Source organism: Convolutriloba macropyga, chromosome 10 (assembly GCF_964194025.1).
Source record: "Convolutriloba macropyga chromosome 10, txConMacr16.3, whole genome shotgun sequence".
Taxonomy (NCBI): Eukaryota; Metazoa; Xenacoelomorpha; order Acoela; family Convolutidae; genus Convolutriloba; species Convolutriloba macropyga.
In genome coordinates, this window is record NC_134477.1 from 46,934,221 (window position 1) to 46,952,512 (window position 18,292).

Genomic DNA, 18,292 nt, shown 5'->3' on the forward strand with positions numbered 1-18,292 from the left:
TGAAATGCGACTATCTACATTAATTAGAGAATGCTCAGCAATCATATTCGCCCTAACGGAATATGAATTCCTACTAACAGGTTCAAATCACCCAATTATTCTATTTACAGACCACAAACCAATAATCTATCTATTTACACAATAGATTAAACCGAATCACAGAGTTTACAGATTTCAACTTATAATAATGAAATTTCCAAATTTACACATTATTTGGACAGAAGGGAAAAACCTAGCACTACCCGATCTTCTTAGTAGAACAATAGATGAAGAACATTTTACTAAAACACGAGACATTACAGCAGAAATACCGGAAAACATAAAATTCTTTTTTGCAAAAACACCATTTGCAAATAACCTAGAATGCAAATACAGCATATTTAAAAACACAGATGAAGACAATAAAGAAAAAACACACTCTCCAGTTCTAGCTAATATACATAATAACTATTTCGAAATCAACATTGATAAGAACGAATATCATCCAATATCATACGAGAAGTATAACACAGAGACAAAAACAAATTTAATACCAAAATACAAACCAAAAACAAAAGATTGGTAATACAAACACAAACAATAACCAATTGTAGAAAAAGACGACTTGATTATTGAGAAAACCCAAAAAGGACCATACACGGTTCACCATGACGATGAATATCTTAGACTAATTAACAATGTTAAAAAAGAAAATAATTACGATAATGCAAAAATAACAGACGTTTTCTATGATGAAAAAACGAAATTCACAGAAGATTTCATTAGAGAAACACAAATCATAGATCCTGTACTTCACAAAGTAAAAATGTGGAAAAAACATAACAAAAAATCACATTCAGTAACAATGGACATACGCGGAAACAAAGGACTCTTTGCATACTATAGAAAGTTTAAATCAATAGTAATTGACGAAAAAACTGGAATAATTAAAATCATTATTAGAATTCACAAAAGCACAATCCAAAGAATATGCTTACCGTTAACATTACTACTATGTGTTTTCTACGAAAATCATTGCACAGACACAGTTGGCCATACAGGACTTGAAAAAACAAAAAGAAACATAATGGAGAAATATTATTTTCCAAACTTAACAACCTGGATAAAAATCCTAATAGCAGATTGCATACAATGCCAAACAAACAAAGTATTTGCAAACACAAAAACAAAAAGTAAAAAAGAACAATTAGCACCGACAAAATCATATTTTAATGAAATGATAATGATAGATACAAAAGGACCCATCCACCCATCATCAGAAGGAAAAAATTTTATCTTTGTAATAGTAGATGCATTTTCACACTATGTAACAATTATGTGTGCACCCAAAAAAAAATGCACATTATGCTTTTACAGCATTATTTGAACATTGGTTTATGAAATTTGGACTACCGGAAGAAAATCGTTCCGATAACGGATCAGAATACATTAACACAGAATTGACACATTTATGTAACTACTTTAAAATCAAGTTTAAACCAAGTACAACATATGCACCTTGGACAAACGGATTAGTAGAAGGGACAAACAGAATAATCGGACAATTTATCAGAACATTATTAGACGAGAAATATCACAATTGGTCAAGGAAAGCAAAGTTCTTTCCATATGCATACAATACTCAATACCAAACACGATTAGGTATGTCACCATACGAAGTCGTTTTCAACCAAAAGCCAAGAAAACCAACAAAAATAAAATTTGGATCAACAACAAACGAAATGGGAAATTGCAACCCAACGGAAAAAAGTGCATGCAACACACAACCAGCACATACTCATTTGGAAAAACAATTCAGCCATCCAAAGATAGCAAAGTTGCAAAAAGGAACATTTGCTAAATGGTTCCTTGACAAAGAAAAACACTATAATGATACATATCGTACAATTATAAAAATACTTCAAAACCGCAAAAAGTTAACAGATGAGATGAATCTACGCTTTCGCACAGCAAAACCACTTGAGAAAAATACTTTTGTATTAGTAACAAATCATCAACAAATTGACGGCGTATCTAATAAATTACTACCACTAAAAACAGGACCATATCTTATCATAGATAAACCTACAGAAACAACATACATATTAAGAAATAACAATAAGGAATATATAACAATACACAGAAATCATATAGTACCGTATTATCCGGAAGAAAAACATATTAAACTAGAATTACAAAACTATTTACTAACGAACGAAATTCCAATATTAAAACAACCTACTACACAAACATCACACAAGAAACACATAGCACAAGATGACATTCAACAAACTCATAGTTACAATCTTCGTAAGAAGAAAATGCTATTAACACACTAACGAAAGAACGATAATACATAATATTAATGATAATAATAATAATAATCCATCTAACACTAAAACTAATAACCCGTGTCAATTAATAACCCATATCAATGCAACGCTATTCAAAGTATTTGTAACAACCGACATTGACGAATTCACACATACGTACCGTAAAACAAGCCACTATGAAATAGGGACTCAACTTTTATAATCTCACTCTAATACTATCACTAACACATATCATATTACACACATACTCGAAAATTTCTAACATTTTAAAATATTCTTTTCCTTTGACCGACTATACCAAAAGTCATTTCAAAATAATCCGTATAGCAATCAGCGGTAAAACTACTAAGCCGATCCCGTAACCGTTTAATGCTCTAATACTACCTATTATAATCAATTTTCGAAAATCATCCTCATAGAGTATTCGAAATATCATCTATGAACCATCCGAAAAATCTGTCACATTACAACACTAAATCTATCTCTATGTACATTCCTATGTATATTCCTATGCACATTCACAATTTTTACGGGCACACATACCTAACCCGAACCTTGTGTGCAGAGCCAAATATATATTAGAAAAGAAACGATAAATATATCTAAATTAATACAGAACATACTACAAGCATAAATACACATAAATAGAATTAAAAACAAATAGTACTAAAAGGTGCTATTATTCAACTAACCACTAACCAACTATAAAACATTGGATCATACCCCCGAGATATATCATCATAATTTTCGGACAAGTTATAAATTCCGATATTACAATTTCATAAATATCTTAGGTGTTCTATATTTTAACACCTTTTAGTGGATACTTCAAATAAATCAACAAAATATAAAAACACAAAGGAGATCTAACTGTTTAGTAACACTGGAAGTTTAAACATTCGTTATACATACATCCTCTGATAAATCATCAGTTAGCAAACGCCCACCCAGATTAACAATCGTCCCACCAAGCAGTAGTTGACACACACCAACCATTGTCATCGATAAAATCAAATAACAAAGATTCAAATAACAAATAACAAATAAAACATATCCATACAGGATATTCTAACAGAAATAGGTTTTGATAGTAGCCCTTGAAACCTCAACTATGATTGTCACAAAGGGTAATTTCTCATATAAACAAAAATTCAAAAACACAAATTTCAAAACACAAAAGGTATATGTTATTTGATGTTCACAAGCTTAGAACTGGAAGAGACGTTTCGAGATATTTGATATTAACAGTAAACAATAAACAAACAACAAATATTCAAATAATAAGTAATCAAAGAACAAGTAGTCAAATCCTTTCTAACAGGATTGAGGATCTATCCACCTCACGGAATGGAATAGATATTTTGGAGATGTCAACATTCACGAACATTAATAAATATAAAAAAGGAAAGTTTAGAAACAACAAACAGCAACGATAGGAAAGAGTAAAAAATAGCAACAAATAATTAATAACAGGATAAATGGTAAATACTAGTAATAGAAACGGAAGCTAAAAATAATGAGTATGAACTAATAAAAAGAAACCCATCTAAAAATAGAGTAACGTATCGAGTAGACGAATATGTTCACCAGAACAAAGGAATAAATTCTGTTCAAAACGTTATGAGAAAGAAACGGAAACAATCTCAGTATAAAAATCTCCGTAATAACAATCTCTGTAATAACAATCTCCGTAATAACACGCAATAACAGCCCATCCAGTAATCTCCAACGTCAGGATCTAAAATACACAATTACTGTCATACATGTTATCCTTGAATACATATATCCACATAGATGGATAATACACCCATTCACAATCTTAACATGCACGTCCTACATCCATAATTATACATTCGGCTATCAGACATTCGGCCAAATAGAACTTGAACTAAAATATAAACATTCGGCTAAATAGACCTTCGATACTATGAACGGTCAACCCGCAGTGCACCTTTTTGCACAGAACAGAACAATATACGTCATACCAATTACGGACGTCATACATCTCATTAGTGAAAATACGAACGTTATTGAAAAGCGGACGTTATCAACTAACGTCATACAACTAACGTCATACACATCATTAGTCCACCTAATTAGGGATAACTCAAACTGTAACTCAGTAGTGATAATCACTGAAACCCAACAAAGACATCATTAACGGGAGAAAACTTACAAATTGACAACATCCATAAGAAGATGACAGGGATGTTAAACAATTCACAGAGACACACTGTCTCTTTGCAGACGCAATTAGTAACAAAAAGTAAAATGTCAGACCAATTAACATTTACAACACCATAAACAGATGGTGATTAACAAGACTGATCGTACCAAGATCATTAGTAGTTGAAAGAACATTTCAATTACGTCAATGCTTCTCAAGCAAAGCATTTTGTACCATTGGTACCAACTACCAATTTACATTGCAAAGTTGCAATAATGCAGAAGATTGCAATAACGTATCCAATTACCAATAATACCTTTTCAGTAATTGGACATTTTTGCACCAAATCCCTTGGTACAAACTGACGCCACGAACCATACCAATGATCAAAGAAACTACTTCAAAACAAAAGGCAACGACAAAGTCGGCACCAACATCAGACTAATTACCATAACATACCATGATGGAAACACGCCAACTACCATCAAATATAATAAACTTCATACCAATACACCAATTACAAAGAAAAAACAAAATCTTGAGAACAAAAGTTCTGGAAAATGTCAGAAGTAAATCCAATTCAAGAAATAGGAAACTAACATTCCCATTAGACCTAGTAATTATTAAAATTGACAACTTAACAACCCAAATATAAAAAACGGAAGATATGTAAATGTCAGAAACATTGTAGAGAACCAGAAACGAGAAAGTAAAAATCACAATTCTGATTTTGCCTCCTACAATCCACAACTGCCAAACTAACTTGAAAAATTTGAAAAATTGTGAAAAATTTCAGCTAAGCTGAAAAACTAAAATTGTATACTCAAAATTCAAAAAATTTTCTATCTCAACAGAATTCTTTCCTTGTTTCTATAATATGACACTAGAAAGAGAAGATAAACTATTTTTCATTTTCATCTTTCAAAATACAAGTTTATCAACAACACTCAATTGCACAACAACACAACTTAACAGGTAAACTGAATTACTTTAATTTCATTTCAGAAAGGTTAACTCACCACTATACATATCACTGTGATGAAAAACCACCAATGTTAGCAGCATCAGAGTTTATGCACTCTTTAAACAAAAACCAGCTTTGTATAAAAATAAAAGTACAAAGAGACAATTTTGCTCAACTCAAATTTCCTTTAAATAGTCATATACATTTTGATAACGACAGTATCACAACAACTGATTGTAAAATTTCAACTAAAGATTGTTTATTCATAAGTGAAGGAATAACAGAAACCGGACAAGAAGTCAAACTCTTTTGGGGAGAAAAACATTTTGAATTGTTAAAAGACATAACGCCCTGTAGCGAAACTATTACAGAATTCCAATCACTAGAACAACAAATACACACGGATACATGTATGGATATCAACAAATTAAACACAGTTTTCATAGTAGTTTGTAAAAAAGACGCTATTGAACTTGTAGACGATAAACTAAAAGCCCAACAAATAATATGATACCAATTATTGTTATTGTAGTTTACCAGTAAATTTATATCTCAATACAATTAGTGCGACACCGTTAAGTGTCAGTTACACAAGAAAATAACTGTCATTTTCCAGTGCAGCATTAAAAATCTTTTCCAAATACCAACACTCGCTTATACGTTTCAACAATTGATTTCTCAGAAACATTAGTAACACTCTATTTAATATTAAATAAAATAATATTATTTCTCACTATATTCTTAGTAGCTTGCATAATAGTAATATCCACGTATCTAGCGATTGTAACAATACATGAAGTAATTAGAAATCGCAGAGTCGTATATGCAAGCCCACCAGCACAATAATTCAATGCACGAAATACATCCTGATATATACCATACATGTAAAACAAACATAGATATTGTAGAAATGGAAATATTTAAATTTATTAAAATTGCAATAATTATATATTTCCTAGTACGCATGTGCTTAAGTTTAATAGAAACCTTTGTAAATCCATAAGAATTGATACAAACCCCGATATAGAAGAATCTATATATCACACATTACATTCACAAAAATTCTATCTACAAATTGGATTTCCTGCAGAATCACCATTTTACGGAAACGTTGTAATATACCAGTTAAACTTAAGAATACAACATAACGAAATTTGGATATCGAACATAGGAGCACAAACACACCAACCAGAACAAGAACTAATACCAGTACTAATATTAACACCACCATATATGCAAATCCCACCGCACGGACCTGGTTCCGGAGCTTAGATAATTAAAAATCAGCAAAAATTGCGTCATCAAATAATAATAGTAACCGTAACAATACTCAAGAACAACAACATCATAACGAGGTAACAGATCTAACAAATATACCAACATCGCCTGAGATAGACGATACAGACCCTGGAAACGAAAACCCGTATACAGTACGGCGTGAGAGAACAGAAACTAGACACCTATTAAGAGGCAGACGTAGAGCATCACTCTCATTTCCCACACAAGACTCTACATTAGTCTCATACGAGTCTACTGATATAGAATCAAATAAAATAAGACCTATAGAAGCCCGACAGTCAGAACCACCAAGTCGAACCGGAACACCAACCGGAACACCAACACTCCATAATTTTAATATCAGTTCACCTAGCGATCATTCAAGTGTTAATACTATCCCAATACCTACATCATCTGAATTAAGAGTAAATCCATTTCTACCACCCACATTTCAACAAAGACAAGACTTCAATTTCGTACAAGACAATTTTTGTGTACAACCAATACACTCACCACACAGTTCAATTTGGTCAGCAACTTCACCGCAAAATACAATAAGTACGAACACTACACCGAATAGATCACAACAATCTTCATCCTTGAACACCTCTATCAGCGTACAACGAGTAGAAATAACAAACTCTTTACAACCACCACGAAATACAATACTCTCACCAGCATCATTTATACCAGAATTAAGACTAGCATCAAGTCACCCCGGTAGAACTCGAGCAACACCAGTACTAAATCCAAACCCTCCTACTTTAAGTAGAACTAATGATCATACATATCTTTTTCCATTAGATCATAAGACCTGGAATCCACCTCCACCATTATACGGACCAACTAATCTTGGAGATACCCTCACAAATTGGTCAAGAAATAGATTACAAATACCTTAAATCTAACACATCGCCAACGAAATTCAGCACTTGAAGTTCTAGCAACACCATCTCTAGAACTAAAATTTAATACAACGATTAAATACGATACGATATTCAATCATCCATTTCATGCAACAACACCCTCCATAGTAACAACAACGACACCAGCACCGTTTATTTGTATTGACTTTGTTTATAAGTTTGATAGATATACTAAACAAACTTTAGGTTTTGCAACATTTTACAATCCTCATACAGGATTATCGTATACATGCCGTTTCAATTAAATTCCATAATACTGATATTAATAATAATAATAATATTTACTTATATGAAAATAGACACCCAAATACAATCACAATATGAGATACAAAACAAACTAAAAGAACATATTAAAGACCGCATCAACGAAAGAATGGAGAAACATATCAAAAACATCAAAAACAAAAACAAAATAAAAAATACATACATGAAATAAAATAGAACGCGAAAACTTCAACAAACTGATGAAAGACGTATCTGACAATCAAACAGAACTAACAGCAGACCCAAACTCAATCAAAGACATTTATAACAACACAGCATTAGAGAATTTTAAAAACAGTTCAGACTATGAAGAAATGTGGAACATAGCTATTGATAAATGGACAAGAAACTGGAATTTCTATAGAGAACATCTCACAAACAGTATTTTAGAAAAATTCCAATTAAACAATAAAAGACAGAAACGTCAAACAAAGGAAGACTACGTAGAATTAACAGGACAAAACATAAACGGCTCAGCAATCGGACCTCAAGATATTTTTATTGAACATTACGATTGCGACGCAGAAGAAATCACGAACGTAAAGTACAACGAACTAAACAAAATTAGTACATGCAAATTTAAACCACTAGATTTAGATATGACAAAAACAGAAGTTCAACTATTATCAAAAGCACAAGCAGTAGAGATTAAAGCATACGCAGTTGCAGGAACGATTAAAGAACGAGTAGAATGGTGTTCACAACACACCAACTACATTAGAGCAAACCGACCTAGCTATTATGTATCAGACGCACAAAGAACAAAAATATTAGACCCGGACGAAGTTCGTAACGAACTCGCCAGACTTAACTTACTGAAAAACACAGAATATAAACCCACAAGATACAACATATAATTCAATTACATAGCTAATCCACCATTACAAAAGAGAATTGAAGACCTCCATGGCAGAATACAATCTCATTTAGATACTCCTATGGTACCACCATATGGCAGAATAGTGTATGATTACACAAACCCAACATGGATACCCTCCGCAATAAAAAACGCAAAATCAATCTGTTTCACCGGAGTAAGAAAACAAAACAGAATAGACATACTAGATTGGACATTAGAAATCAGAGAAGTATCACTCATACAAAATCTTGATACAGAAGAAATCTCATACATGGGAACAAAACTACCATGCGATCTCCACAAAGGAGAGTGTCAACTGACACCTTTTACAAAAGCAACAATAATTTGGGAACCCCAAACACATTGTCAATTATTTGAACTAATTAGATTTGATGCATTCATGGTAAAATACCAAGACCGATACTGGATAGAAACAAACGCAGAATGGACAACAGTACAAAAACCAGATATACAGGAGAAAATAAAATTAAATAAAACAGCCTCAATAGCAACACGATTTGAATTATATCCAATAGTTGAACACGAATGCGGATCACTACAACCCCTACATAAAACAGAATACGATGATATTTACATAATATATGAATATGGCTGTGATATGCATACAGGACAGAAAACAACAAGAAAGAAGGATAAATTCGATGACGAAAAATTCATAAAAATAACACCAAAACAAATCATCTCAACGCACACACGCTACGAAGATGAAGATAACAACCCATTTTATTACGGTTTTATTAACGAAAACACACGTTTAAATATGAAAATGGACTTATATATGAGTAACATATACTCTAGAATCAGTTTACAAGCAATAGAATTTTATTCACAAATTTGTAAACAAACAAGAAATCTACGACAGTTAACAATAACGCAAGTACAAAAGAACACACCACTTCTAGGATACATCCTTACAGGACACAGATCGATATTTGTAAGACAAGAAGGAGTAAACGTTATGAAAATGTACAAATGTGCAAAGAAATCATCACCACTTTATGTACCACAAACACGTGAATGTTATGATAAAATACCAATTCTATACAAAAACAGAGTACAGTATGTACACCAACTAACACGCCAAACATACCTTTGGGCAAAAAAGGTACCATGTTCACACAGTAATTTTGATCAACTCGTATCTATAGATACGGAAGGAGCATCTCGATACTGATTAACACCGTATCCAGTAAAAGTTGAAACAATACTAAACACTATATCACCTGAAGAAATAGTATTAGATAATATGTTTAGTAAAGCAAGTCTAATAGAAAGCGCAATCTACAGTAAAGAACAATTAGTACAAGAACGAAAAAGAGAACTATTACGTGAATACATGAGAGACCGTGAAAAACCATTACAAGACGCACAGTCAGCTAATGCACTAAAACTCTTAGAACTCGAACAATTGGGTTTATTACAAACATATAAAAATTACGAACAATCACTAAAATGGCTACGAGATTTGACTATCAATGGATATAACTTTCAGATTGACCAACCAAGCGTAAACTGGAAAGAAATTTTTGACAGTGCACGGCTAAAAGGCCAAATTCTAACCATCTTTGTTTGGCCATGGTACATATTAGAGAAAATGGCTATTATTTATGCTATGATTAGCATGATATTATACATAACAAATCTTATTATTAAATTCTATAACGCTTTTGCTATTCACAAAGCAAAAGGAAAGCAAGCAAGTATAACAAAAATACTACTAACTGGAATATTTGGAATATTTTTACAAACACTTACACAATTAGTCGCACAAATACAAGAAGAAAATCTACTTGACGACAGTGACGATAACAATTCCCATTATGGAAACTTAAACAACAAAACCAGAAAAAGTAGACCTAACTTTCGTAGACCTTCAGCAGAAGTAACAACGTCAAACCATAACAACAATGAATGACCAACAGAAATTTACGTTGATACAAATTATAAACATTACAACACAACAATCCGTAGAACAGAAAACGGATTACAATTGCGAACTTTAGAATCAACAAAAAAGATACAGAAACCACCATTACCAGAAAGGAAATATAAACCAGAACCATTTAAATTAGAACCATTAGAAACAATAAAAGAGAATAAACTACCATCAATATTACCACAACTAATCACACCACCCGCGGCATATCAATGCATCGGAAACATTTTATCAGCACCTATCCCTAGTGCACCAAAAGTTGAACAACATAATAGTTTATTCCACAACCATCCATATGAAACACCTATACCAATTCATCAACCAAAACCATATGAAATCCCAAATCCTTCATCAACAACTAACGAACAAAGACACTTAATACCTACATCGAAACTACTCGATATGCAAAACCCTGCACCAATTGATTTTGAACAACTAAAATTAACGGCTAACAAAATGCATAATCGCAGTCACATCCTAGAGTACTCCAAAATGATCAGCCACACACAAATGAAGTCACATATTTTGACACTCAGTCGGCTGATACATACGAGATTTAAAACAAAATATACATTAAAGAACATCTAACAGGATACCCCCCCCCCCCACTACTATTAACTCATCAAAATAGTATATTCATAAAATTGTATATTCACAACAAAACATTAGAGACCTACAGTAAAAATGACAATATATTTTTAAATAACAATGTAACCATTAACGAGTGAGTTTTTAACATATCAAACTACAAACAGTTTCTATAACAGTCAACATAACTTTTGTAACCATATGTTATTCCAATAGTAATAATCTATGAGTTTTAGCACAATGACAACAGGCATGGACTACAAATCGCCATACAAATCCAATTCACCATTCAGCTACGAAGTTGAACAAGGAGAACTGAGTTCCGGATCAGGAAGATCGAGTCCTGGCACAGTAAGAGACAACGCATCGGACTGTGGAACTCAAACAGACGATCAAATGGAGAATATTTCTGAAACAGTCACTACAATGAGAGTACATTTGGACAATACTCCAAAGATTACTCAAACTCCACAAGAAATTGCACGTAAAATCAAGACTAAATTTGACAATAGACGGAACTTGCAATCCTTTAACACTAACAAAAACACTAATGAGCAAGGAACAAGTACAAATATTCACAGCTATGAACATAGCAGATTAGTTAACACTCAAAACCGTTCAACGACGGAATCATACACATCACCCCCACTTCCAAACTACCCACCCCCCGTGCGACCGCCACCAGCATCTGATTATATTACAGAACAACCGAGAACACAAACTTATGCTCAACAACGATTGTTGACCGCTAATAGCAGACCAAACAGTTTAAGATTCCCCTACGCGGTAACACCGAGATCAACTAATAGTAAATCATTTTTCCACCAATCAACAAATGAGCAGACACCAACAACAACAGTTATGGAAACAATTTGGTTTCAGGACAAAGATCCTAGAACATTAAATAGCCCACACAATAGTAATTACAACCCATTGTTATCATACAGAAATTGGGCAAATTTGCCATTCGATTCACGCGAATATAACTTTTTCATGGCACCTCTTCATAACCTTAAAGATCGTGTGTCAGAGTATTTCCCAACTCTGCCACCAGAAAACACAAATACAGTCAAGCGTAGTACGAAAAACATGGGGAGAGACAAACTCCACCAGACTATGTACCCAATACTCAAGCAGTTTTATAGCCTAACTGAGAGAATTTTATATGATTATGACTACGAGCTTAAAATTCCAATCACATGTCAGTTCGATCTACTTATAGCTAAAGCATCCCAAGACTTATCTGCGTACAGTATTTACGATCATCAGATATTTCAACTTAGTTTCAATTTTCTGCATCCTACACCGAAATATGTACAGAACAATAACTACAGAGTACATGAAACTAAGCTAATCCGCAACCTTATATATTATACATTTCTACGTGACAAAAGCAATAACACATCAAGAAGTTACATACACATACACGACCAACTCACGTCACCTTATTTCCTAAAATACGGATATCGTTTAAAATGGGAATATACATTAGGCACACTTAGAAACTTCGACCCAATCAAGAACTACTATATTTTCCAACCGAAAGATTCACCGGAGCGGCCCCTCATGGTACCGCTCGAAGCTTTGGAACCTTGCGAGGAATATCACGTCTATCACCTCGACGGAAGCGTAACAAACCGCGCTTTCACAAAAAGAATAAACTTCAATAATGAACGGACTAAAACAGAACTTGAGCACGAACTATGCAACACAGTGAAAGCATCCATTACAGATATTCCATTAAAAGATCTAACGAACCCACTTGCATATTTCCTCTCGAAAGACGACAACTTTGTAAAGGAATACCGCCATTATAAAGAACGGACAAACTATCCGAAACAGACGGAGAAATTATAACAATGTTCTCATAGTAACAAGTAACAACTCTCAATAGTAACAACTCTTGATAATTTCGACAAGTAACAATAAATAACCATGAAATTAATCAGTGCATATATGATTATTTATGTTTTCTGAAACCCGAAATTCGCCCTTTCCTGATAAATATATTTGTATCAAACCAATACTTTGTGTTCAAATACTTTGTAAACACTTATATTTATATTTCTATCTCGATAAACACACTCATAACGAGCAATCTATAGGTGCACTTTATATTTGCACAACCTTTAATTACAAGAATAATTGTACCAATTGTTATATATCTTTTCTGTTCAATAAACTTTAAAAATACAAAAATAATTTTTTACTTGTCCTATAAACCCTAACCTAATTTCTAAAATGTATATGTATATATGCAAAGATTTTTCCATAGTTAGTTATATGCAATTTTGTAAATAAATAACAACTGGAAATAAGGCACAGAACTGACGGGAATTAAAACACTTGCAAAGTAAACAAAGTGTAAACGGACAAACAGTGAGTAATATAACAGACATATTAACTCTATGTATAACATGTAATAATAACTTTCAGACCTTGAGTCATTGACATGACATTTCAACAAAACTCATCCTAGATTCTTATAGAACCGATTTGTTTACACAATATACAAAACTATAATATCAGTTTGAATTCATAAAGACATAGCAAAGTGTTATATACTTTGCCAAACAAACTGTAACAATATATCAAATTATAACATAGATCAAAACATAAAATATTTTAATTTCGAAATTTTCACATGTAAAAACATATGATTAAACAGATGACCAAATGCATGTAAAACATACTTTCATTTATCAAAGAAAAAAACACATGTTTATACGAATACATTACATTAATTCTTTAAGCTATAGTAACAACTAACAGCTTCACCTTTACCTAGTAACAACTAACATTGTAGTACTCCAAATACTGAAAGAGTCTTTGGATTATTTGGAATATTGTATAAGCGCGCAGACGGAGACTTTAACTTAATTTCTGAAGTTAAAGGAACAGAAGTTGATTGAATAAGGCATTTGGACATTTTTGGACATGTCCATTACAAAACCATAAGCGAGATCTATAAACCCTTTACAAAATACATAACACAACACAAATTATAGAAGTGTAACAATACAATTCGTTAGAATTGATTGCATCAGAATAACTTCTGGTTTCGTGGAGAAATAAAATTATAAATACATGTTCATCTTCAATAATCAAATTTGAACTAATCCAACATGGCTACACATTCACATGTCACTTAAACATTCCTAGACCATGTCACACACCTTGGGTTGACCTAGCAAGTACTACCCTCAATTGATCCATCGAATTCCATGAAAACATATAACAAAATTTACTTAACATAGATCATATAAATTTCTATTTTCTTTCCAACCGGAAGGGATACTAGGTATAACAGAATATTAAAACCTAACAAAAGGTTACAATAGAGAAAAACTTTTTTAACATCTAACACCTAACAACAAATCAATTCAGGTAAGTCAGGTAAGTCAAGTCACTGGACATCAGGATCGCCTCCAAGCATCAACACCGGACCTACCCGAAAGGATCTTCACCCACTGGACGTGGTAATGGAATAGATACTTTTGTGGTTGTTGATGTTCAATCTTTGCTCTTTGGACAACCTGTGTCTGGGAACCGACTTACAGACGAACCGATCTCAAGCAACACATTCCAAAAAGAAAGAAAATCCTTTAGAGAGAACAAAGAGAAATTGACTTATTAGAATGTACAAGAGACTTTCAAAAAACTCGAAACCCCGGAAAGATGGAGTCAAATATGACTTCCAGAAAAGATTATTTGATAGACTTTATTATTAAAATAAATAAAGACTGAAAATACTCTTCCCTGATTGGATAAAACGGGAATAATATCTTTTCCTTTTTATCCTTTAGATGTTTACCCATTTACCCCTCTTCTCAGAAGAGAAAGTTATTTAGTCAGTACCAGTTAACCACCTGATATAATAATAAAGTATATTTCTCTCTCTCTCTCTCTACTCCGCTCTTTGTTTTGTATAGAGATATACGTTAGACTTTAGCATTGGGGCCCGTGCACTGTCTACTGAAGCTCAGATAGAAGAGTAACAGAATAGAGATATAGAACTTTAGTTAGTCAGGTAAGCCTTAAGAGTATACCTAATTCTTGAGACAACCATAAGACAGTTCCAGAAGTATCCTAATAAAGGTAAGCTCAGAACACGTCTTACATATTTTAACAAAACGTTGTTTATTTGTGCGAAAAAAAACCTTTGTAAAACTTAATAATAGGTGAGATAATTCATAAAAATTTGAAGTTCCAATTTCATGATTTAAAACAATTACAAAATCTTTAGATGACTTATGTGGGGAGAACAAACATTAGTGAACAAGAGGAAATTGAAACTATATGCAGGAGCAAAAAAATAATTTTTCGTTTAGTTGTTCACACTACTCAATAAATAAGCTAAAAATGTTTCACAAAATCACACAAAAATAAATACTTTTCACCTAGGGCACAACTTGTGAAGAAAAATTAGTTGTTTCGGATTTTACTGGCTATTTGGAATTTTAAAAAAAACCGTACTAACTTGGGCATATTCATTTTGAAATTTTGTTTTGTTGCAAGGAGAGCTGAAAATTATTTTGTTTAGTTTTCATCGAGACATGGAACTTGATTGTGATTTTCCAGAAAACTGCAAATGATGAATTTCCGTAATTTAATATAAACGGAGCATTTTTTTGAATTCGAACTGATTTTGAAAATATTGAATTCTCCTAGTTTTTCCTCGTGGTTTCTTGTTCTATTCATCTTTTTTCTCTCTCTCTTTTCAAACCAGTTCAAACTTTGTTCAACTTTTTCAGGTAGACTGCTTCTGCATAAAACTCAGTAGAGCGCAAAAAATGATAATGAGTTCAATGATCATATTGAAAGTCTGATTTTATGAAAACGTGAACTTAATATCTGAAATTTTTGTTTGGTTTGCGTGATTAAACTAGCGCTTTCAAATGATATTAACTGTTCACTAAACATTGAGAGGCTTTCATATGCTGTACTTCAATGTGTGCAGCTCCCCCGTGTCAATTTGTATGCACATTTTGTGCATATTTTTGAGCAAATTATTTAGTTCATATAGGCTTTGAAGCCAATAAATGTTATAGACCCAAAGCAGAAGAAAGATATTGATCGGACAAACACAGTTTCATTATAATACAGAGGCTTGAAAAAAATGCTGTTAATTCAACAATAAATGGCTACTCATATAAATAAATGTTATGAAAACTATGACGCGATCATGAATACTGCTCACCCATTAAGTTCATAAATTGCTTTCTTTACTTTGATCTATAACTTATTCCGTTATAGATGCGTCTATTGCTTATGCGAATATCTAATAGAAGACTTGATTTTTTTTCGATGACCCATAGAACTATCAATGTATGTATAGAGGTATACATTTATTTATGCTTTTTGTTTGTATGTACAAATATATCTGTGTGAGAGTTGAATGCATTGTGTGTGTATGGGTTCGAGTGTGAGCGTCCGAGCGTGTTTAAATGAACGTGTTTAAGTGCGATAAAAATTTAAAACCACAATACGACTTTTATTAAGCTACATTATAGCTCTTCTCAAATTGTTCTTTTTTCAGTAAATGGATCGGAAAACTCAGTTAAATAATTTAGCTCAATTGGACACTCCTCTTGTTAAACTTAATCAAACCAATCAAATTGAGCTGAGATAGCAAAAAAACGTCGTGTCTCAGAACGTCCCAAAATATGGCTCAGATTAATTAGTCCTATATAAAAGACGAGAGCAAAAAAATTGCTCATTTTCTTGCAGAAATCTACAAAATAAAACTGATCAAAAATTAGACGGAAATTCTAGCTTCTATTTAGCACCTAGTAAGTCGCTTCATTACTTAATGGGTCACTAGGAATTTGAAACTACATATTCTAAATTCCTGTCATTTAAGCAGTGTGATTTTGTGCAAAAACGTTGCGGGAGCTAGAACTTTTGTAGCATAAAATTTTGAAAGTTACCTTGAGTAACTTTAAATTCTTGATCACTACTTCTCCAGTGAAACTCACGTCTCGAATTGATAAATCAGCACTAACCACGTCTTCTTTCAAGTCTTAAGATTTGTGAAGACTTATCATGACTTAATCAAAACTTGGCAAACCTTTAATCAAGTCTCGGTCAAGATTTGAGAGGTCTTGAGTAAAGACTTGACCAAGACCTGACACGTCTTGATAATTTTGCAGTTAATGAGCAAGATAAAGTTTTGAAAAAATCTATTTGTAATTAATGAATTTCATAATTGCTTAGTTTTGTCAACTTTTTTTTTAACGAGAAATTTTTTATTCTGACCACGCTATTTGTGACTTCAGCATCTATCAACTTAAATTGTCTAACATTACTAAGCTGGAAACTAATTTTTTCATTGGATAGAGAGGGCTGTGAAATAAGACTTAGGACTTGATTCAAGACGTGCCAAGTCTGAAAAGTTACACTAATGTCAGATTTGCAACTTTTTATACTGATTAACACTCGAGGTTCAGCACGGGTGCGTGGCGAAAATGTGATCAGACAACTGTTCACGGCAAATACATCTAGTTACAAGAACGATTGAATACAAAAATCTTCAATAGGTAGAAAATGTTTTCCACTGTTTAAGTAAGCTCGACTTCAAATGTTGTAGATTTTTTCCCATTGATTGAATTTTCTGTTAGAATGGCTCTTATGCATAAGGCAATAAATTCGGACACTTTTTTCAATTTCCCAAGTGTAGAATATCCGTAAGTTTTTTCCTCTGACCATTTGTGGTGTAATGATAAAAAATTGAATCTGGTGATGGAATTTTCGTTTGATCGAGTTATTATCAATGTGAACCTCGAATTATTAATTTGTGTTCTTCTCACATTCATGTTGTTATTTATTTGCTTTTTTTCTTGAAAATATTTAGTTTAGTGATTTTGAATGCCATGCTAAAATAATATGGACTATGAAAAAATAAAGCACGAAATATCCATGTCAGATTTCTCGTTAAAAATTAATAATGACCAATCCATCAAAACCCCCCGCAGAAG

At 32.6% G+C, this 18,292-nt stretch overlaps 1 protein-coding gene across 1 annotated transcript in view; it reads right to left on the reverse strand.

The window, feature by feature from the left end:
- Window positions 1-17,318, reverse strand: part of LOC142348045 (uncharacterized) — a 71,620-nt gene extending 54,302 nt beyond the window's left edge. Inside the window, exon 1 of the mRNA XM_075399212.1 lies at window positions 17,246-17,318. The gene's annotated coding sequence lies outside the window, so the exon portion shown is untranslated. The remainder of the gene's footprint in view (window positions 1-17,245) is intronic.
- Window positions 17,319-18,292: the final 974 nt, after the last annotated feature.